At 39.9% G+C, this 23,212-nt stretch overlaps 1 protein-coding gene across 1 annotated transcript in view; it reads right to left on the reverse strand.

Annotated features, from left to right (window-relative positions):
* ADGRL3 (adhesion G protein-coupled receptor L3) overlaps positions 1-19,012 on the reverse strand; it is a 413,903-nt gene extending 394,891 nt beyond the window's left edge. Inside the window, exon 1 of the mRNA XM_031048551.2 lies at positions 18,951-19,012. The gene's annotated coding sequence lies outside the window, so the exon portion shown is untranslated. The remainder of the gene's footprint in view (positions 1-18,950) is intronic.
* Positions 19,013-23,212: the final 4,200 nt, after the last annotated feature.

The raw sequence follows: 23,212 nt of genomic DNA on the forward strand, positions 1-23,212 counted from the left end.
TCTTTCTTGGGAGCCTCTACCCTTCTTCCCATGCCAGAGCTGGCTCCCCACAGCACAGACACATGAATTTTGGTGCAAAGTAGCATGAAGATTTGCTGAGGCATAAAATCTAAAGCAAAGAAAGGGAAGTGTTCCCTTAATAGCTATTGATGTCTGTATGGTACAAGTCATTGGTCACTGTCATGATTTTTTTTTCTTACATAAGCTGCAGCATCAAAAGGAGATTCATTTAATACAAATGGTGCAGATGTATCCACCTGTCCACCCTTTGGCTGCAATCAATATGCAGCTTTCAGGAGCCACGTTACGGGTTTTGAAGAAGGACATCCCATTGGAATGAGCATGGATGTCCTGCTCAGAAGTACACCTGCACCAATACAGCCCATGCCCAGGCTGAGTATTGACTCAAAATTAATCTAAAGCAACAGGTGAACGCACAGTGAGACACATGTGGAAGGAAATGCAAATAGGATGCTATTAAAACAAATCAATGCCACAAACACAGGTGAAATTGTTAATGTTTCTCACATTGCCACCAGTTGTTTGCTGGCTTTATACAAGCTCACAAGCTCTAGTTTGCCTGGTAAGCCAGGATTCAGCAGCCTGTTTCAGAAAGTCAAGTCCAGGGTCACAAAATAGCTGCTCAAAATATAATCTGTCAGCTGCAGCCTAGAAGGTGCTTTTAGAGCCATTAAAAAAATAATAATAATAAAAAAATAGTTATATTGCAGGTTCTTTACAACAAGTTGGGTATGAGCTTTTGTTTGATAAGACTGTATCAAAGTATTTCTTTCTTCCTTAAGCTATGCGGTGGTACTTAACCTACAATGAAAAACAACCCCATGCACCTTTAAATATTTTATTGTTTGAATCAAAATGGCTCTTCTATGCCTAAAATGGACTGAGGTTTATTTTTATTGGGAGATACTGCAACAAATCTTTCAGAAATCTTTTATCAGCATTCCACTTTGCAACATCCCCACCGTAAATTTTACCGTGAGGAATTCATTACATAATTGGATGTGGCTCTACTCAATTTATTTTCTCTTCCTGAGGATCCAGACGTAATTCATGATTCATGTATAAATTATACACAGGAGCAAGTGATCTGAGTGCAAACTGCGTATTGCATTAAAGAAGACTGCACTGCTCAACTTCAGCATGTAACATTTTCATTTTAAAATGGAGAATAAGTATGGGAAAGACCTTTGAGCTTTCCTCAATACATAAGAGAGTGAAACACTGCAAACCCAGAGGGTGCGGACTCTGTCAATCCAAAGCAATGGAAAAGAAAAATGTACATTAGTAAATATGTAATTTATATGCAAACTTCAGTTAGATCAATCCAGAAAATAAGTTAATCAAGACAACCAGCCAGCATGAGCTGGCACTGCAGAGAGTTATATACTTTGGGGAGGGGAAGTGAGAAGATATTTTCTATTTTTAATTTCTCTCTATCTCTCTTAGCAGTTTGGTGCATTGTCCAAGAAAGCAAGTCCAAGCTTCTAAAATAGGTAGAATAATCCAGATATAAGTTTTTAGAAGTTCTCAGCTTCTCTAGCCAGGGACAATTTTTGAAAATGTGCCACATATAGCAAGAATAATGGGACTTTTTCAATGCTAAGCTCTTCTGAAAAAGTTTTACACCCTTAATCTTCTAGCTAGAAACAATGCCTTCAGCCTGCAAAAAAAGGCAAGAAAGGTCCTCTGACTTTTTATCTCTACCCTGGTCTTTCCAGAAGGGTAAAAACTGAGCTAGCTCTAAAAGCTCCACAAATTTGGGCATTTCATCAAAACTCCAGTAAGAGAAAGTATTAAGCAAAACCAAAATTCCCCACACCAAGAATCTTAAAGGGATTATTTCAAAGAGATTGAAAACAGGTCAAAACTCTTGGAAAGAATTTTTCATCAGTTTGCTCACTACAATAGACACTGAAATGCTCCATTTTCTCCTCTAGCCTATGCTTCCTTGATAAAACATCTCTGTGCATCTACCAGCACATAGCATGGAAGTCACACAGCTGTAAAGCATCCTGGGAAAAGCAGTCAGTTAGGGCTCTCACCCGGCTGGGGAAAAGCCACACTATTTGTGAAGGACCACCTAGTTCAGGATAGAGTAAACCAGGCTTGGAGTAATGATAGTAATTTTTTCTGCATGGCCTACACAATAAGTGGTTTTGGGTTTTTTTCGATTTTACCCACCCCAAAAAAACAAGTTGACATTTTCTGCAGCAGCCATATCCTCTTCCCTTTCTACCTTTCAGCTATCGGAAAACAGTTTCAGCTCACAAGCCTTAGCACTGCCTCAATGGGAAATGGCTGGAACTGAAGCAGAAATGGACATCTCCTCACAGAGATACCTCATCTCATTTCCAGTGAGCACTTTCCTTACCAGGGCCACGGAATCCTCCTGATGGGATAGGGACCTACAGGCTCCTGGGGTGACTTGGTGCCATTTGGCACAACTAAAGATTCTCAGACCAGAGAGACAGAGAAAAAGAATGCCAGAAGAATATAATGACCACATATTTGCTGAAGCACTGAAAAACACCTATGAGGGCTTTAAAGCAGGCAAGTAGTAATTGGCAATGGTTTTGCTCAAACAAAACCACATACAAACCCTTCATTTTCTCACAGAGCTGCCTATCAGTCTCATACAGGACTCTAGAAAGAGACAGATTTGAAGAAACGGAAGTTAGGGATGGGAAAGGAGAAGCCAGTGACCCAAATACCCACACTGATGGAAAACAAGAGACTGGGAAGGTGGGGAAGTCTCAGTATAGAAAAGCTCATGAAGGATGCTCCATCCACCTACAGCAGGGGAAAAATAGGTTTTGGTGGTTTAGGAATTCATTCCAAAGCATCCTTTCAGGGCCTGATTCATCACTTAAGTCAATTCAACCATGTTAAGTGCAGAATCATATAGCAGAAAATAAAACAGTTACTTATGGCTTTGTAAGACTGAAAGAGAGCATCAGGCTTCCTTTACCTGTATAAACTTTTATCTACGTTTCTCCGAGAAAGTCACAAACTGAAATATTAACCAGTCTTTCCTTAAGAAGAAAAGACATTTATAACTTAAAAATCCTGACCTATTTAGCTTCCAGCATCCAGTACTAACATCTACAAAGGTTCTGACAGTCAAAAAACAACTCAATGCTACCACGTACCTCTTCCATAGCAAATAATTTCAAACATGGGTCATGCTGTACTCCAGACTCCAGTCTAGAGCAGAAATGAGCTTGTAGAGCCATTAAAATGCCAATGACCTGCCACTGAAATGCTAAATGTGCCACTATAACTACCAGGGGCATAACTTTCTATTTTGTGAGTGAAACACCAATATAGAAATATTTTGAGAAACCAGCTGGGGGCTATTGAAATGCCAAAGTCTAATCAAGGTAAAAAAGCATCCACAGTGTTGTGGTCATGGGCTGACTGCAAGTTTCTCTGCTGCAAACCAAAATCAGAAACGTTCTGTGATAAAGAAGAATAGAGATCTCATCTTTGAGAGTAACTTTTGGAAAGCAATGACTGCTGATAAGAGCCAATTCTTCCTACTTCATAAGTGAAAAGTAAAATATCTGGTTAAATATACATGCACACACACTCAGCATAAAAAATATTCCAATTTCTTATTTACAAGCACTGGGCATAATTTCTATTATAAATCAGACCTTTATAAATGTAGAATTGCAGAGTCCTGATAGGAACACCAGCAAGCAGCTTGACTTAGAAGATTTCAAATGAACCAAATCATGGCACTCAGATCGTATTAAAGCAATTTTTCTATGGAAAATTGAGTTTGCTATTCTCAAGCTCTGCTGTAATAAAACGCCATATACTATATTTGTATGTCAGCTGATTCCAGGGACTGATTTGCTCTATATGTTTGCAATTATTTGGTAAGGATATAACAGTGACATAACTCTATGAGTACACAGGGTAAACTTACCTCTTAAAGAGCAACACTTAAAGTGTTGTTCTTTTCCTATTAATCCTACATGAACTTTAAGTAATTTATGGTTACTTAAAGTTTTAGAATTCCAAAAATTCTTTGTAGAGTGAACAAGATGCTAAATCTCCATTAAAAAAAAAACACACAAAACCCCTGTTCTTAACCCAGAGAGACAGCACTGTTGATTAATAAACAAATTTTCCATCATGTCATCTTTGAAGATAGTTAAGGAAAACTCTCTTAAGAAACATACTTTTGAAATATTACTGATGCCTGAATTTCTTTGATTTCCCTCGCTCTCCTTTCACTGCTTCCACTCCATAAAAGCTTCTTTGCATGTTTCAGAAACTGTCTTATTAAGGAAAAAAAAAGAAAAAAGAAAAAAAGACATCAAGCTGCTAAGTAAATCTGTCCCTTTCACTAAAATTACAATTAACAAGCTATGGGACTGAAATCTGTCCCTAAGGCAGACGCATGAGCCCAACAAAGTTAACTGGAATAGCTACTGTTGACCTCAAAAGCTCCAGAATTTGGCCCACTGCAAACTTTACAAGAATTATTTAAGAAGTCAAGTAAGTCACTAGACACCCATCCAAAAATCAACCATGCTATTCAAGGTTTACTCATACTATATCTTTTAGAGAATATGAGAACAACATTAGCTATTCTTAGATTGGGAATTTTTATGGCTCCAATAGTACCACCTTATGCAAAGCCAACTATTAACAAAAGAGCATTAAATATTTAGACAGCTTTGCTGGCTTGCAAAATAAGCCAAAATTAGTGCCTCACAGTATTGCATTCCACTAAGATATTATTTTAAAGGTCACTATGCATAGCGGCAACCCCTACATCTGGTATGCAGGCAAGTCATATATTCAGTTTGGTGGAAGAACAAGCAGTTTTGGCCACTGACATGTGAATTTAAGTTCTGGAATCTGAAACTCCCTCTTGAATTACTCAATTGTTTACCCTCCTCTTTGCCATCTTCCTTAAATCCTGGCAGACACGAAGCATCTGCCAGGAGATTATGCTGAAATTAGCAGGCAAGTCCCATGGAGGAGCTAGCTCTCTCATCTACAATGGCTCCAGCTACACAATACAACCACCGCCTTCGCCAGCTTTATTTGTTCATCAGCCAAACAAGAATATGCAGTCTGATTAGAGGTTGCTTTATAAGTGAGTGTCAAAGTATAACTTTTGCCTTCCAGACAGACACAGATTACTTATTAGCATTATTTCTCTCAAAAAAAAACTATCTTCTCTAGGAAATAATCTCTCTTCACTTCAGAGAGTTTACATGCAGCTTTCCAGGATGTCTCTAAAGTGCAAGCAAACTATTTACATTCCTGCCATATGTCTATCAATATCCTGCAGCTCTCCATCTAATTTACAATTAGATACCAAACTTCTGCTTGCATAACCATTTGCATGCTTCCCTAACTGCATGTTTTTAACACAGATAAGTAGATTTTATTTTTTTTTTTATTTTTTAAATTGGGCCTAATTCTTTCCTCTCCCAAAACTCATATAAGTCCACCATAATTTTCATATTTTAAGCAGTCAATACCCTGGGACAGGTCATTAGATTATGTCACACCCTACTTCTTTCTGAACAAACTGGTAAGACACAAGCTACACAGCAAGAAAGACAGCCCTCATCCATAAGACACTAAGTTAAGTTGTGGTTTCAGAGGTCTACAGACACAATAGACATCAAAACTTCAGTTCTGTACTCATCCACATGCCTGCTTCTTAAGTTCAGGCATGTGTTATGAGCTGACCAACTAAATGCAACAGCAGCACTCCTCAATTAGAGCCATGCATTAACAAACCTACCCCACTGCAATAGGGCCTGCACTTCCACTGCCTCTGTGGCACTTCTGGATATAGATTCAATACTTAGGCTCCAAATTCCCCAAATAGAAACCTTTTTATAGCTCAAAGTCAAGATATAACTAAGCCAACATGTAAACTCATGAATGCATTTGGGTGTAGGCTGAAAGGCGCTTGCAGCATAGATGAGCAAGTTTTTAACTCACACAGTATCCCTCAGCATTACCTTGCAATTTTCATGCAAAGGAGGATGCATTTCTGCAAGGCCTGGGAAAAACCTCAGCATATTTGTCTCAGAGATGTATGGCTGACAGGTTTTTTTTCAGGGCTCCAGGGGAAAGCAGGGGAAAAATTAATTTCCTAATCCAAAGAAAAGACTTGGAGATTTTTTTTTTCCGTAACCTGAACTAGAATTTCAATTAAATATAGTTATCAGAAAAAAAGGTAATAAAGTTTTCTTTCTGGTGAAACAATATTCTAGAAAGCCATTTTATGTTACTTAAAATAAGTTACATTTAATGAAAAGAAAAATACTCGCTTTTCCCTTTTCTTATTAAAACAGAGCAAGAATTACAGTACTAAATGAAAGTCATTTTACACTAAAAAAAAAGAATTATCAATTCTGCAAATATCAAGACGACATCCTGACATTTTCCAAATTATTTTTGTCTTACATCCACTCAAAAGAAAATGCCATTAAAATTGACAAGGTTTAACAAGCAATTTTGTTTTGAAGAAACAGCCCTCTCCAAGAGAAAATGGATTGAATGGAATCTTTGGGGTTTTTTTTTTCCTGTTTTGATCACTAGCTAATTATTCAAAGGCATTGGAGTTCTCTGATTCTGGACATATGACATGGATTATAGTGGAACCAGCTGGAGATTAGATTTCTAAGTCACATATGGAGCTCATGACCCTCTTTATGAATCATCACGCCATTTGTTTAATATTTAATGCAACTCTTAGTTACACTGAAGAAAACACTGAACAACGGGGGCCCATAAAATTAAAATCATACAGCAGAATCACAGTTACTTGTAAATCCTCCCTTCTTTGGGAGTTCATCACAAATCTGTCTGATCTAGGTTCATTAAGTTTATTTTTTCACTCCTGAGATGGTATGATATGATGGAACACTAAAATTTCATATAAACATCTCCGATTACAGCTTGTGAGCCTCAAGAGATCCAGTCTTGCCTTTCATGCAAACCTAGGCATAGTAATATCTTGAGATTAAAAAGAACTATTTCTGAGCACGTTAATCTACTGAAGTCTTAAGAAGAGTGGGAAATTAAAACTCTGCAGCTCTAGATAAAATTTTACTATCTTAAGTGCATAGACCATGGTCCATGGAAAAGTAACTGTCTTGGTTGCAATCGCTTTCCCTGGCTCCTTAACTCATCAACTTGAAAAATAAATTTGGAAAACTATCAGGAGATACCTATGGATCTTAATGAACACAAACCACAGTCAGGGACATTTTAGCCTTCTATTTTGCCAAAGCAAAAAGAAATTCAGTTTTTCTAAATGCATTTGCACAGCTTCTAAAAATTATCATTGTGTTAAATGCTACTGAGTTGCGCAAGCAGTTTAAAGCTCCCCCCTGCCTTCTCATCCGAGCAAGGTCAGAAAAGTCAATCCAAAACCCAGCTCCCATCCTGTCAACCTGAATCTGTCTTTTGTTCAGAGACCTGTTTCTACTCAATAGGAAGACATGTCTCGCCTCCAATTGCCTTTCAGGACAAAGCACAGATTTGTGTCCAATCCCTGACAGACATCCAACAAGCAAAAGGTCTTTACAGACATGTTATTTTCTGATATAACACATCCCTCTGCCTTCCCTTTTGGGCCCATCAGTGTTACTCACTCCAGCTTAACCTCATAACACCCACTAATCACATACCTCCTTGCCCCTAGATGTCTATTTTGCCCTGGAATTAGTCGATACAACATTACTCAAGTCATGTAAGTCTTGCGTGGCTCACTGCTAAGAATTCAGCATCTGTCAATGTGATCATTTAAAAGTCCCTTTTAATAAGGACTGGTTGAGTGGATCCAGTGTTAGAATATTGTGAAGATTATTGTATTCGCTCAAAAGAGGTGCTCCAGGCAAGTCTCAAAGCGTTGCTCACCTTATGCCAGGCAGAGTTAGGTCTGCAGCTGGAAGATGTTGCCAACCATGCCAACTTGAAAGATGCTGCTGCTGCTCCTTAGCTGCCACTCTCCTGCCTGTGTGCAGCCAGTGGAAGGGGATGTGCAAGCAGTCCTCATCCACTCTGGCACAGGTTATTGTTGCCCACACTGAAGGCTCCTGAGAATGTCCTTAAGGGCAGATGAAAGGCTTTCATAGCCCTTTTTGCACCTCCACTGTGCTTTTTCATTCCTGTCAAAGCCAACATCCACATGGGCAAAATGGTTTTGCATATTAGCAGAACAGAGCACTGTGCATCTCCAAATGTGCATGTGCCACAAGCAGTTTATACATTTTCCAAGTGAAAAGTATGCTACTGCAGCCCTCACTTCTGCACAGCCTCTCTCTGCCTCAGCACTGAGCATCTGCAGAGCATTTGCCTGGCTCTTGAGGTTACTGTCTCTGCCAGCTTGAACCCATCTGAAAGGGTGGCTGTGGGCACAGGAATCCCAGGTCACCTATCTCCATAAACAGGCAGCAGCTGCAGAGAGGTATCCTCTCCCCTTGGAAACACCAAGTACCTGATCAGTGGAAAAAACAGGCTCCTAAAGAAGATTTTTCTCCTATGAAACAACTTGTTGTGGGCCCCTTTGCCAAATTATGTATGTAAGTATAAACCTCCCAATCCCAGCAACACTGTCCTTGCCATCTCTCCCTGCTTTGCAGTCTGCATAACTATTCCAGCAGCACTTTCTTGTGTGCTCCCCAGCAGAATTAATTAATGTTTGCACAGTACTTTGAAGATGAAAGTACTAAGTGATTGCTAAATATCAGGCCAGATTCCTAGCTGGTTTAAAAAAATGACATTTGCAGCATCTGGCATCTGGGCCCACGATCAACCTGTCTCATTGGAGAGACTCTGTAGAGAATGTGAAGAAAAAAGAATTACAGAAAAGAAAACAAAATTAGAAAAAGAACATATAAAAGAATGCAGCAAAACAGACTGAAGTAATAGCCTTCACACTCCTCCCAGAGTCCCTACTTCTGCAGGTAAAGAGTACAAATCTGTAGAGCCATGACACCATTCTCCTCCAAACCTCCTTAAAACTCACCTTTGCTGAGAAGCCTACAAATCATTCAGCACTGATTAGCCAGCTGATGTACTGTGACTTCTGCACACTGCACTTACCATAACTATCCTGCCTTTAATGCTGGCCCACCCCATCTGTTTACTCAATGTGCTGCTTTTTCCTATCCTCTACCTTAAGCATTTGAAGGTCATTTTTCTTATATATAGCTGTCAGGCCCAGCCCAGGGATATACAGATGCCAACGACATGTCTTTCCAATCTTTTACAGGCTCTGTATAATATGGATGTGCAAAAGTCAGTCTCAAAGGATAAGCCTCAATAGGTTTAGATCCACTTACTGAGATGTGTGTGTTCCTGTATAAAACCATTGATCACGGAAAGCAACCCAGGAGGTTTAACTCATACACGTTATACGTAAAGCGGTTGTGTACCTTTCCAAAAGGCACTGTGCTGTTGCAGTTTAAGGGCTAAACTTACTGCTTATACTAGATTTTTTTTTTATTTTATAGCAGGAATTGCTATTAAAATTGCACACATGTGGTCCAAGAGAACATTTCATCATAAAATCAGTCTGTTACCTGAATAAACTGCAACAGTTAGAAGGGGACACAAAGTGACTGTTTAAATATTATAAAAACTGTCAAGAATGCCTTCCTCTGGGGGCTTGCAATAACACAGCTGGTGCTGAGAGAAGAGGAGGCAACAGAAGACTGCATGCATCTCATGCCGGGGCACCATGGCTGATAGGAGAAGCACCTCCATTGGCTGGATGTGTGCAGGATGAAGCACTAGCAATGAGCAAGATCATCTTACGGTGAGGTATTAGAATGAGTCACCTCACTGACTGCAAAGGGACCAATGCTGCATGGCTTGGATCCAGCCAAATCTCTCATCACATCTACATGATCTAGGAGTCAAACTCAGATTCACTTCAAAACACACCACTCCAGTTATTTCAGTACAAAGCCATGCATGCAGAGGGTGTCAATACTCTTTCCACTGCCTCGCTAGACCTTATGTTTTCAACTCCTTAACTAAATCAGTTGCATGAGCTATTCACAGACATACAAGAGGAAAGCCCTCTAGCCTCTTCCCAGTACAGCAGCAAAACTACTCACTTGAATGCCTAAAATAGTACTTGACTTTTAGGTATTGAAATGAAAATGTTACACCAAAAATACGTTCTCATGCTGTGAGACTCCAGTGAATGTTACAAATCCCAAGGATGCTGCCTTTGCAACAAGCTTTTTTAAAAAAGAAACTCATCGGTAAAACCAAGGATAAATTTGGGCCAGCAACCTTAAGGTTTTCAACTGCACTCCCTCAGTGCAGCAGTACTGCTCAAAACATGAGAAGATGCTCCTACCTACCCAAACACAGGGAGTCTGCTCATATACGCACACTGCCAGTAGCAGAGAGTCATGAATGCAACCACATGGGTTAACTTGCAAGCCTCAAGCCTTGGGCACAGCTGGGTATTTCCCCATCTGGCTGCAGATATTTCTCATCCTTCCAGTCTGTTTTGTGCTCCTGCTTTCCAACAGAAGCCTCTCTCCACTGAGAAACATCCCTTCCGCCTCTTCGGTATGACTTAGGCTGATGCTTTGCACTCATAGCCTTTAATCTCTAGAGAACTGGGATGAGATTTTCAAAAGCACTTAGTGTTGACCTACCTCTGCTCCAAATCAGTCTGATCATATTAGGTTAACTATATTTAAGTTTGGCCATGTATATTTTGTCATAATAAACTTACCTCAAAGGAATGCTGCTGCTTTAAAACAAGATTACTAGACCTGTGACTATACTTATGCATCTCAATCAGGAATCTGATTTTCCAGTTACAGTTCTGTGGAATTATTTTGAAGCATATTGAATATTTAGTACTAGCAGAACAGAGGTCAATGCAATTACATCCTGTATCTTAAAACTAAACAGTCCCCTCTAAATTCAATGCTAAAGAAGTGCTGCACTAGAGACCGTAAAGCTTAAAACTCAAAAAACTAATGCATAAAATCCATAGAAATCTCAAGCCAGCCAAAATGTGCTTCCTTCCCTCCCCCAGCATCTGTGACCACCTCTGAACAACCAAGACCCAGTATAGGACTTCATCTTTTACCTCATCTCTTTTTTTCTTTCTTTCTTTAAATGCTAGTCAGAGAGTGTTTCTCAAGAGGCCAAGAAGCCTCTGTCAGATGTCACCAGCTCTTTTCCAACACACAAATACTGGACAACCACTTCTCAACTTAGTCCATATGTCACCTCCAGAAAGACCAGAGTAATAACTGGAATGTTTTGGCCATGAAGCTCATACAACATAGGACTAAATGTATCTTTACAGACCTGTTTTTTGTTAGGGTTGCTTCTTTTTAATTAGTATGTTGAACCTGCTTTTGCTGCATTTTCTCTTTTGATATATATATATTTAACTGAATCCATAATTAGCCTATCTAAATGATTGACAGCGAAGGTGAAGGAACAGCCTGTTAGTCTTGACTGCTGGAGTAATGAATAGAGAAACTGACATGTTAAATTTCTTCACCTCCAATTGGAATTCCAAATTATAGACTTCTTTTACATTATCATAATACCAAGTTCATCTTAAAAATAGAATGATTCCTCGGGGGTGTATTTATAATGAAAAAATACATATCTAATGCTGTACTTAGCATATCTTCATATTTTAATATAATTGGATTGATTGTTCCAATTTTGCTCTTATTTTTGGAAATTAAAAAGCAGAATCAGATCATCTTGTGTTTTTCAAAGGGTCCATCATTTTGCTTCCATAGGACATTCTCAAACTTTGAAAAGCTGTCTGTAATTTAACGTATCCTCCTGTTCTCCTTACAGCTACTTGGCAGGTTTCATCTTCTCAGCTTGGCCAAGGGCCACTTTATCAGAGTCTCTACAAACTTTGCAGGGAGTAGAAACGAGATCTGATGAAGTCTATGAAACTGAAGTTTCTACCCCATAAAAACCCCTTAATTCGGCCTTCATCCCTAAGCAAACAAGTCCTGTGAAACAAATCATTGAGTTCAAATTAATCAGTTTGTGTGAGAGCAAACACAACCCATCAATAAAAGCAAAGCAATAAACCACAGGGAAATGCCTCCAAGCCAGACACAGTGCATTTAAACTCTCCAATTTATTTTGCATGGAAGGGAGTGAAGAGTCCTTAAAACTTTCAACTAAATGAGACTTAATTCAAATTATGCTGTTACTAAACCTCCAGGCCCAGCTTCTAATAGTGGTGCAATTGTCTGTGGAACTGCATCATGGGATGACAAGAGAAGTGGGCTGCTGTGGAAGGGGTAGATACAGTCACTCTGACCATTGGTCCTCTCCTCCATCCCAAGGTAAACCCAGGCAACAAATCCCTTGATCTGCTCAAACATCTTGGTAGCATCTGGGGTGGTTGCTAAAGTTACAGTGGAGCAGGGTCAAAGGGAGATACCTCAGCCACAGTGCTTTCCATCTTCTATACCTTTAATATACACAGCCCTGTCAGCAATGCTGCTTCTTACTGACTTACTGGAAAAAAAAAAAACAGCCTCAAGCCATCTGCACAAGGAATTCCCTTAGAGCTCAGTTAAATGCTGCTTGCCTTCAGTTACATTGGTGTGCCTCAATCTTATGAAATATTTTCAATTTCCAGAACAAATTTGACACAGGGAAAGAGGAAGGGACAGGGAAGAACAATACATTTCTAATAGAAATTGGCACCATTTCAGATTTCTTTCACCTCAGCAAAAAATCCTCAAGACATAAATACATGTATCTTGTTAAGTTAGGAGGATCTCCTAGCAGTGCAATTAGCTTTTATAGGAAATAAGGACATGTACTGTCTTGAGAACAGAATCTCGAGCATATATAAGCATGTAATACTGGGCACACCTCAAATGAAGGAAAGCATTTTTATTCACAGCGCTGACATTGAAAAAGTGATGGTTTAAATGCTATATCAGTACTGTATCCAAAGGGACCTGAGTACCCCCTCTCAAGGAGCACGCCCTTGCATCAACTCCTGCAACTGCTATTTCACTGCTGAAGGAGAAGTGCTGCTGTGGAATGTCACCTGCAAGGAAGGAGGCAGCAAGACCCACAATGCTGCAACAACATCATTAATGAGCTGTGCAGCAGTCCCATCCCATCCCTACATACTAGAGGTCTGGAGCTCACCCTTTGCTTTGCAGCCCTACTCGGTAGGACATATGTAGATATACCTGCACATTGCCTACTGCACTGTGGATTAGGCAAAAGCAGCTTTGTTTTATTTCAGTTACTGCGGGGTTGGTACATTGTAACACTTATCAATCAGTAGGATGGTCTTCATTAGTCTGTTCCCCCTCATTTAACATGACTATACGCCATTGCCAAACAGATTATACTGACTATTCCATTAATATCCTGTGTTCAGCAAACGGGGAGGAAATTTTATTATTCTGGTAACTGTTTAATGTTTGCCACCAGACACACAAGGCAAATGTGTCCAGGAAATGCTTACTTGCCCAGTGTCACCCTATTCATTTGCAGGGAAGCCACAAGAACTAACTGCAAAGAAAGCAGAACCACTGCACAGAGTAAGAAGAAAATAAGCTAATAAATACTGCCGTCACCATATCCTAGTATGCAAAGCAATGTTTTATTACACGCTTTAAAATTAATACATGCTGTTTTGTTGGCATCAACACACACTCAAAAGGCCTGATCCTTCACACTCCACAAAGCCTACACATCAACAAAATCAAATCCCACCATTGGCACTTCATCACTCTCATGGAGGCACACAATGAAGCACCTAAGCCTCCACCATTCATGCACAGCCAATATTAAAAGTGGTATGAGGCATTTTTTTTTCCTGTCAAGAACAGTTTCCTCATTTGGCTCCCAGAAGCCATGTTTAATTTCCCTACAACAGTTTTTCCCTGTCTCCTGTTTCACGTAATATAAGGCCTCAACCATGTTACTGGTCTTAGTTTAAACAAACACAACCCAACAATGAGAAATACACACACACACACAAAATAAAATAGCCATCTTGAAAAAAACCTTGACCCTAGTATTTGGATTGCAGCCTTTATGTTTCCTGTTGGCTTCTTCTGTAACCCAAGAAGAAGCAGCATTTTCAGAGCACAACTTGCATCATGGATGGGCAAAATCACCTTCAGAGTGTGTCCATGTTACTCAACCAACCAGGAGAACAAGGCTTTTCCTGCAGATACCTGTGGAGAAATGCATCCTCACCAGCTGGCACCCATTTGTGACTTCCGTTCTTTGGGCTGCAGGTGGAGTACAGAATAGCAATGACAACACGCAGATCTACACAATTTCCAGCTTCTCTTTAACCTACTCTGTTTAACATCTGGAACCTCTAATAATTATCATTAAACTGTAAACTGTAAACTACATGGGGAAATGCACACATAAACTCTGGCACATCTGTAGCTTAGCCCCTGGTCTTCAGCTGAGTTCAGCTTTACCATGCAAAGTTCAACCCATTCAATATATACATGCTATAACTGAGCTTTGCAAAATCCGTCAAGCTGCAGTCCTTGGCAACAAAAACAGCCCAAGAGATGTAAGCGCCAATCTGAGAAGATACTCCCCAGGAATTAGATTTTGTAAACAAACATTTCAGCTAATTGCATTCTTGTTCTCAGTGCAGTGAAGGCCCCATTTAGGCAAAGCATTTGTCTACAGAGTTTAGTTTCTTCCATTTAATGAACCCTGATCCTGTCTTAGCCTTGGCTGGTATATCATCAAGATCAACATGAAATGCTAATGGAGAAAGATGCTTAATATCACTTCAAGTGTTTAAGTTACAACTGCAGCTATTAAAGCAAATCCATTTTACCTGTTCCTCCTCTCCAGTGAGACAGATTTAAAAGTTTCCGTGGGGAGAAGCGATTCATAACCGGTTACACAGATCAGAGAAGAAAGTCTTTCACTGTTAATTACAAGCAGCGTTTTCCGAACTGAAGCTGGTCATTTTGCCAGCACAACACATAATTAGTGAGGCTCATTTTATTTTGCCACCTTCACAAATTAGTTCACTTTTTAAAAAGCAATGTGGCTGCCTCCAGCAGCAGGGATAACCACACCAGCCAGCCACAAAAATAAGGCTTCATGCTCCACTTGTCATCCATGGCAGAAAAATCCAACAGGTTTCCCAGTTTTCAGACCCCTTGCTGATTCAATGCAGAGATCAGTGTTGCTCGCTGTGGCATCTGTAACATAAGTTTTTGCAAGGCACCATGTAAGATGATCACCGCAGTCCCGTGAATCTTAATTTTTCACAGTGAGAAAAGCTTCTTCATTTTCAAACTTTCCCACTGCTAAGCCAAAGCACAGGATATGAAAAAGCCACAGCAACAAGGAGGAGGAGGAAGCTTCCTGCCCCTCATCTCTGCAGAGCAACTGCAGAGGGTCCAGCCCCAATGGCATCAATGGCATCCCTGCTTTGGGTCATCACAGAAATAGCAGGAGGGGATGATGCATTATAGGAGATGCTGGTCTTCACTCACCGAGAGAGAACACTCCCAGACACCATCTGCATTTTAAAACAGGACTGCTTCTTTCTTCCCATGGCTCAGATATCCCCTCAACTTCTTTGAGGAGCAAATCTTTGTGGCAGAGGCTTCCAGTGTGCACACCTGCCAAGATCCTGGTTTTGAACTAGGCACCCAAAATACCGACTGGAGCCCCCAGCACTTGCTAGACAGAGCATGCTGCTTGCAGCTATCATTGGAAATGCTGAAGTTATCCTTATGCAGATTTTAAAGGCCACTGTTTATGCATGTAAGTTCTGAAGGGCATTAGCAGCATCACTGACACACACTGACAGCCAGCCCAGCTCCGGGAAGGGAATAAGCAGCAGCGACTGCCTGAATAATTGATGTGCTTTTACTCTGCCCCATGGCCCTGTTATTACATTGCTCACTCTCTTCAACTGCCTGTGGTTTCTAAATTAATTAGAAATCTTAATGTCATGGCCAGCCAGTTTAAAAAAAAAAAAAAGGACACCAAGAACAAAAGAAGAGAGTGCTTCTCGTGCCCTTGAGCCTTGGGATATCTCACTTTGGCCTGGCCAAGCAGGTAATAAAAGGACAGCTTCAGTTTCTGAAGCTTAGACCCTATTTACTGATGCTAACAGCTGCCCACCATGAAATCCATTCCACCTGCAGAAAACCCCTATTTCATAGGGGTGAATACTTCCATTAAGGTCACTTCTCCCACAAGCTGGGGCAAAGCCTTTCCCAAGGGGATAGCATGCGTGCAGACCACCTAGCCTCTCATCAATACAATGAAATACATCTGATACATTCCTAGCCCAGCCATTGCAACCTAGTATCATGCAGTAGCGAATGAAAGGATGACCCTGAAGTCTGGAGAAATTACAGTCAACAGAACTAAATTACTCTTTGGGATCTCTTTCACAAGCTGAAAAAAAGTTGCACACAACCACTTCACCTTAGAGAATAGGAAAAGCTGATAAATATGACATATTAACCAAATATAAGAGTGGCCATTTTTTGCTACACATATACCCTCAAATTCTTACAATAAGGGATATGCTTAAATTTTAGAGCAATGTCTGTAACTTTTAAGAAACCCAGTGGGAATAATTCCCCTGTTTGAACCACATTGCATTAAAGTGTGGGTAGTTTCGTTTCAAGTCCTTGGAAAGCACTTAGCCATGATAAATCCAGAGGTACTTTTACTTTCTTACTTAAAAAAGAAATACTGTTTTTTTTAAAACAAAAATCTCTTTGCAACTGTACCAAAAGCATAAATAAACACAGTTGGATTCATTGAGATAATTTAAAATTGCACAGGTAACTGAGACTCCTATTTCACCTTCTTATACAGAGCAGTGAAATAACAATGAAACTCAACATTGCAGCACAGTGCTTCTTTGGCATCATACTGTAATCTCTAGGATGCTGAGGGGTAGAAAAGTATAAACCTACTCCATTATTCACCTTGGGAAATTCATGATTTTTAAGAAATCGTATTTTTCAATCTTTTTGACAGGACCAACTCAACTTATACTCAAAGCAATATTTGACTCCCCAGTAAAGTTATCCTACCTCTGCCATACATTTTAAGTGCCCAAACATGAGAGTCCCAGGGCAGAGATGAGATGGTGATGGCGACACAAGACTTTACAGAGTATTAAAAGACGCCATAAATTCAACAAAATGAATCCCACTTGTTAGCACAAATGGAAGGTAATTCAAAACACTGTGAGCCCAAACTACAGGAAACTGTGGTCCTCTTAAAAACTTAAGGCATTTTGATCAAGTATTTCTTTGCTCCCAGAATTTCTCCCTTTATCTGCTATTTTGACTCTCCTATCATAATTTTGCATTAAATTGATACATGCACAGACCACCACAAAAAATAAAATCACAGAAGAACCAAAGCAAGTTGCAAATTTAAGCCCTCTCAGTGTATTTCCACATCCTTCCTGAGAACTGTGGTGGAACTTCCATTTGTGGGGTGGGAAGATGGGCTTCCAGCAAATTATAATGCTGATATATGAAGAAGGCAGCATTGGTCTACCCAATGATTTGTTTGCATTTGTCATCTTGGTTTACACACTGTCTTTAAAATGCACATGCTAATCATCCGCAGTATGGCACCACAGATGTAGAGAACACATGTCACTCACATGCATTTTTCAACCCCAATCAATGAAATGTACTGTCTTCTAAGAACATGTTACATGTTCACACAAAAGCTTTCCTGACCCCTGCAACATCCCCTACCTGTATCTTTTACATCTGTGTTTTAAATCTCACTATGCCTGCTTTGCTACACTCAAATGTACAGTCCTTCACATTATGTATTTCCTTTCATAGTCCATCCTGTGATATCCATATACATCTTTTCTCACTTTGAAGTTATTACATTAAATATTACAAAAAAAAAAAATGTAAGGCTCAGCTCATGTAGATTCCTCTAGGTTATCCACAGTAATAATGAAGCCACAAACAGCCTTTAAGGCAGATGTGGGGTCCTGATCCCTCTTACGGATCACCATACAGCTGCAAGGATGTACCAGCTGAAGCAGGACTGCCTTCAGCATGACCATGCCCTCCTTGCCTAAATTCTGCACCATTTGTTTCCAGAAAGAAGCAAAGTGCAAAACCACAGAAGGTCCCACAGGGGTGCTCACCTCTCAGCCTTGAAAAAAAAAGGAGGAAGAAACTACAGGAGACGGGAGCAGTACAGAGAGCACTGCTTTCTTTCCTTGCTGCTTTTTGGAGCCTAGTCTTTCAAGATGCAGCCCCTGGCAAAGTGGCTCATGAAAGTTTGATGAACAGCATTTTGTTTAACACTGGCAACTGAGCCACAGCCCTGTTGAGCTGCATTGCCCAAGCAAAATGTCATGACCCAAGAGGATCAAGAAACTTGATTGCAAGGAGCAGGCGAGCAGGTAGCATAGGAGCTCATGACCTCTGAGGCAGGGTGCACTAACCAACAAGCTACTATGGAACTGAAACATGAGGAGGCTGCTGTAACACTGATAAACACTGAACTTCCTTCAGTACTTGCCCACCTGCTGCAAGGCAGCGCTAAGCCATTTTGCAAATGGAGGGAAGTCTACAGCTTTTTCCACTGGCACACATAAACCTTGATTTTCTTTTTCCCCTCTTTTACCTTTTTCACTTCTACATGCACTGAAAAACTCACAGTGTGTTATTCCCTAACATTTTGCTCCAGCATTTTTATGTTCTGCTGCTTCTGTTCCCCTGCTCCCTTTCCATGAAGGAATATTCTCAAAAACAACCATGTCTGAGTAACTGAAAATACACAAACATCCATATGCAGAAATGGTGCTGTAGGCTCACACAGTGTCATCAGGTTTAGCAGTTTAATATTTTAGCATAGCTAACAAATGAGGCTAGACTATATGGTCCGGTAATTACCTTTTCTTGTTCTTCAGGTGCTAAAAATCCACACGCTATTTTTTGCAGAGTACTGAATTCAGCATTTCTGGAAACAAAGAGAAAAAGAAAAAACTTAAAAAACATTTATACTTGCCCCTGAGGACTTACTAGGCAGTCATGAACTTTCTGCTACACATGCGCTTGAGGATACAGCAATGAAAACCTGGTTTTGATCAACAGATCTGAGTTTTAAAAGCCTGCAAGAATTTTTAATCTCTATGAAGCACATCTCTGTATGGGGAGACAGAACTAGCACATAGCTAACAATGGTTGGATGAAAAATCAGTGGAAGCTATGACTGCCAACTATAAAGAAACCTCACCTTAGAGACAGAAGTAGTCATCAAACAAATGTGAAGGTACATGAGCATCTTCTTCACCATAAGAGACTCTAATGTGATCTGGAAAAACTACTGTTATACTAAAGGATTTACCAGAGGTTTTTAAAGGTTGCTGCACCAGAATAATAAAGAAACACCTACTTTGAAAAGAATGTAAAATAAATTAGGATTGCAAGGTTGTTCATTCCTATTGCTCAGCAGTTACACCTTAAATTTCCTCTGTCCCCTTACATCTTCAGTATTTTCTTCTAACTATAGTGTTAGATGCTAAATGTAATTGGGAAAAACATGAAATGCATAGATATTTGTCTGCCTCCTGGAATTGCTGGTTTTCTTAGGATTAAATACACATAAAAAATTGTTCCTCACAGTTGGGATTTCTACAGATAGAACTTTGGTGGAATCAGTTTTGTCTGAGTGAAGATGGGTGGAACAGGACTTTGGAACCATGGCCAACCCTAATTAAACATTTAGAAAATAGAATTTAAAAAAATAAAATTCAAGGGAAATAGCAATGAGTCCTCTTGCCTGAATTTTGCTCTGAAGTTTAATTACAAACACAGATTATTTTCTGCAACCTATAGGGGAGAACACAGGTCATTTCATTTGGAAGAACTGTATTAAAAATTATAAAGCCTGATTAAAATAAGATTCAGTGTTAAACTGGGGACAGTTGCTTCACTTGCAGCAGTGGGCTTCTCCCTAGGCCTCTCCCAGATGGGGCTTCAGCACAGTTTCCCTATACTGCTGTGGTTCCATAGCATCCCTGGACCATCCTATATCTTAAAAACTTTGCAGAGCCAAAAAGTGGTCCTAGGCTCTGGTTTCACAGCTCAGCTGATCCATAATGGTCCTACTTTAATCTTTGATGGCAAGAAAGGAAAGTTTCACCCCAGCCTCTGTGCACTCCTTGGCACATACTCCCTTCAGAGTATGAAAAGAAGGAGGCTGAGGTATTGGTCCCCAACACATAATTCATCTTATTTATGTACTAAAAGAGCAATCACTTGCATTCAGTAACCTTTGGAGTCAGACGAGTAAATTAAAACTTAAAACAAGGCTTGAGAGTCCAGCACACATGGTGCTTTTTGAGTGATTTCTCTGTAATAGGCAAGTATGGATGTTCTGGAAGAAAAAGAAACCTATTCCAGGGTGCCTGTCAGCAGAATTGCCTCTGTACCAGCTATTATTTCTCACTGTAGAAATGAAAAAGTCTCCAGATGTTAGCTGCTTTCAGCCTTGGATTTTGATCAAATATATACAGTTTCAGTAGGAAAAAAACATTTTTACAAGTGCAGAGCAGACTAGGCAACACCTCATGAGGGCATCCATATACTTTATTTCTAGGAAAAATGCCATTTGTTTAGACTAATCTACCTTCCTCCAAGAAGCTTTTGGAGAATAACTGTGTTCTGATGGCAGCAATATAGAGCACAGAAATGGTAGTTTGCCTAGTCTGAAGAAGTTAATGTTTGTTACCCCATTACCTTGCAATGGCTTTTTAAATGAAATTAAATCAAGATCTCTGTTTCATTTATGATACCCCAGATTTCACTTCTGCTTGGAGTATAAAGGGCTAGAGATAGCACAACATATAGTGGTTTATGGCTCTTCTGTGCCATTTTAGGATTCAGCATATGCTCTCCTCCCAACTCACCTTTATTTTATCATAATGTGAGTGTACTGACTGGTAAATCTTTCTTTTTTTCTTGTCTTCCCTCACCAAATGCCAAATGTATAACCTTGAGTTGGCCTCTGCCATATGCTATTTCTATGCAGATTTCAAATATAGTTTGGGGAATTCTTGTTCCTATTAAAATAAGAAGGGAACAATACAGGGATTCTTGCACAGCAAAGATCTTGCAAAATACTTGCTAGACAGTCAGTGCTCACTGGCAATGGGTGCACTACAGGAACTATAGCCATTTGATGTTAGCCCTAAAAGATACAATAAACACACTAATGAAAGGGATGCTGCTTTACTTCTGACTCCGGGATAATACAGCAATATAACACCTACCTCGTATACAAGGGAAGACTATTTTAGATTTTTCTACTGATTTCCTCACCACTTGACTAACCCGCTCCTCTCTAAACCCTACAGTACTTCTTCTCAGAAAGCATTTATCACGTCTCATCTAGTTCTGCCCCAGCTGTACTGTGCCTGGACAATCTCGCAAGTGGTTTGACATGAGATGCCAAAGGAGAAGGGAAATCACCTTCTCTCCCTTGCTCCACCTGGAGTTCTATCTATCTGCACTGTTTACCTTGAAATGGATAACATAGATACTTCAACACAGCTCACCTTTACTAATATGACTGCTGGCATTCATATGGTTAAATATCTCCAAACTGTCTTCTATGGTGAGTAATGCATCCACCCAACAGGACAAGGCAATATTGTTGTGCATCAGCAGATGCCAGAAGAAGGGCAATTAATCTACAAATTGGTGTCATGTTGCACCTCCATCCCAAAAAGAAAGCTGTTATTAGGGAGAGCAACAATAAACACTTTCTGCTCAGCAGCAGCAAAGGCTGAGAGAAGGATCCAATAAGATGGGACAGCTCATCCTTAAGCAACTGTCTCCAAAAAGGCAAGCAGTCCAACTTCAGCCAGTAATAATCATGGCAGAGGGACGCCCAGAAAAACCCACAAAGGTTTAAGCAAGAGGCTTGTAAAAAAGCCTTGTTTGCATTAAACATATAGTTTCTGTTCAAGTAGAGGAGTGAGTGCCTGGCATTGTGCTTTTGGAGATGAAAGGCCATACGGATCAGCACAGCACCACTCCTGGGTGTTAGCATCTCTGCATCAGCCCTATGAAACCAAATCAGCAACTTTCACCTACAGTGACTTAATTAACAGGCACGCTACAGGTCTCTCCAAATCCTGCACATTGCCATCCTCCACTACCAGGCTCTTTTGATGAAAGTGATTAAAGCTAACAATTATAATTTAGAGATGTCCCTACAGGCTTTGGCTAGGCTCAGACTTCATTGTTCAGGGAACACAATGCAAAGAAATCACTCTGCCAAAGAACTCCAAGACAAGACAATCAAGGAACAGCAGAAGAAAAGACACAGAGACAAAAAAATAGTTATTCAAGGTCAAACAGCAGGCCACTGACGGAGCTAGAACAAAACGCACCTCCTCCGTAGAGAACTCATGAGGCCATGCTGGTTCTCCATTACTAAGCTGATCAACTAACACACTTTATTTATCAAGCGTCAAAAGCAGATTAAGTAGTTCATAGTGTTACTTGCTGTTCTGTGGTTGATCATGTGTTTCAGTGGTGGCCCTCCAAGCAAAGCTAACCATGACAGCAAAAACGTTACTTTCCCTTTGCCTTCCAAGGAAATGCTTCCTATACTTTTTCGTGCACATTACTGACAAATCAATTTTTTTATTCTTCCATCAATGCTTTCAACAAAGAGTGATTGCTCAAGTGCCCTTCTCCACCTTGCAGTTCCAATTTTTTAAGGAATGGTCAATCTCGATATGCATAATTATAATTGCAAATGGATCGTTTTATCTTGTACTCTTCCATTTTAATGGGATTATATACGGTCAAATCTCTACAGTAACATTTAAAGTCAAAACCTCCTGTGACATTCATATGTGGTTTAGATGTTTAAAAATATTTATATGCAACTAGTGAAATTACAAAAGGTTAGATTTCAAACTACCTGGCCCAGTTATGACACCATAAATCTGACACAGTTTTCACTGATTACTAGTAAAACCTTTCCAAGGCAGTACAATCGGAATGTAATAAATTCCTGCCATATAGCTTATCAGCGAGAGAGTGCTTCTGTTGTGCTTTGTACAGGAAAAGAACAAAGCATGAGTGTGCAAGGTGAATGAAGCTTTTAGTCTTTGCAAACAACTTCAGTGCATAAAATA

The sequence above is a fragment of the Melopsittacus undulatus genome, chromosome 7, assembly GCF_012275295.1.
Source record: "Melopsittacus undulatus isolate bMelUnd1 chromosome 7, bMelUnd1.mat.Z, whole genome shotgun sequence".
NCBI lineage: Eukaryota > Metazoa > Chordata > Aves > Psittaciformes > Psittaculidae > Melopsittacus > Melopsittacus undulatus.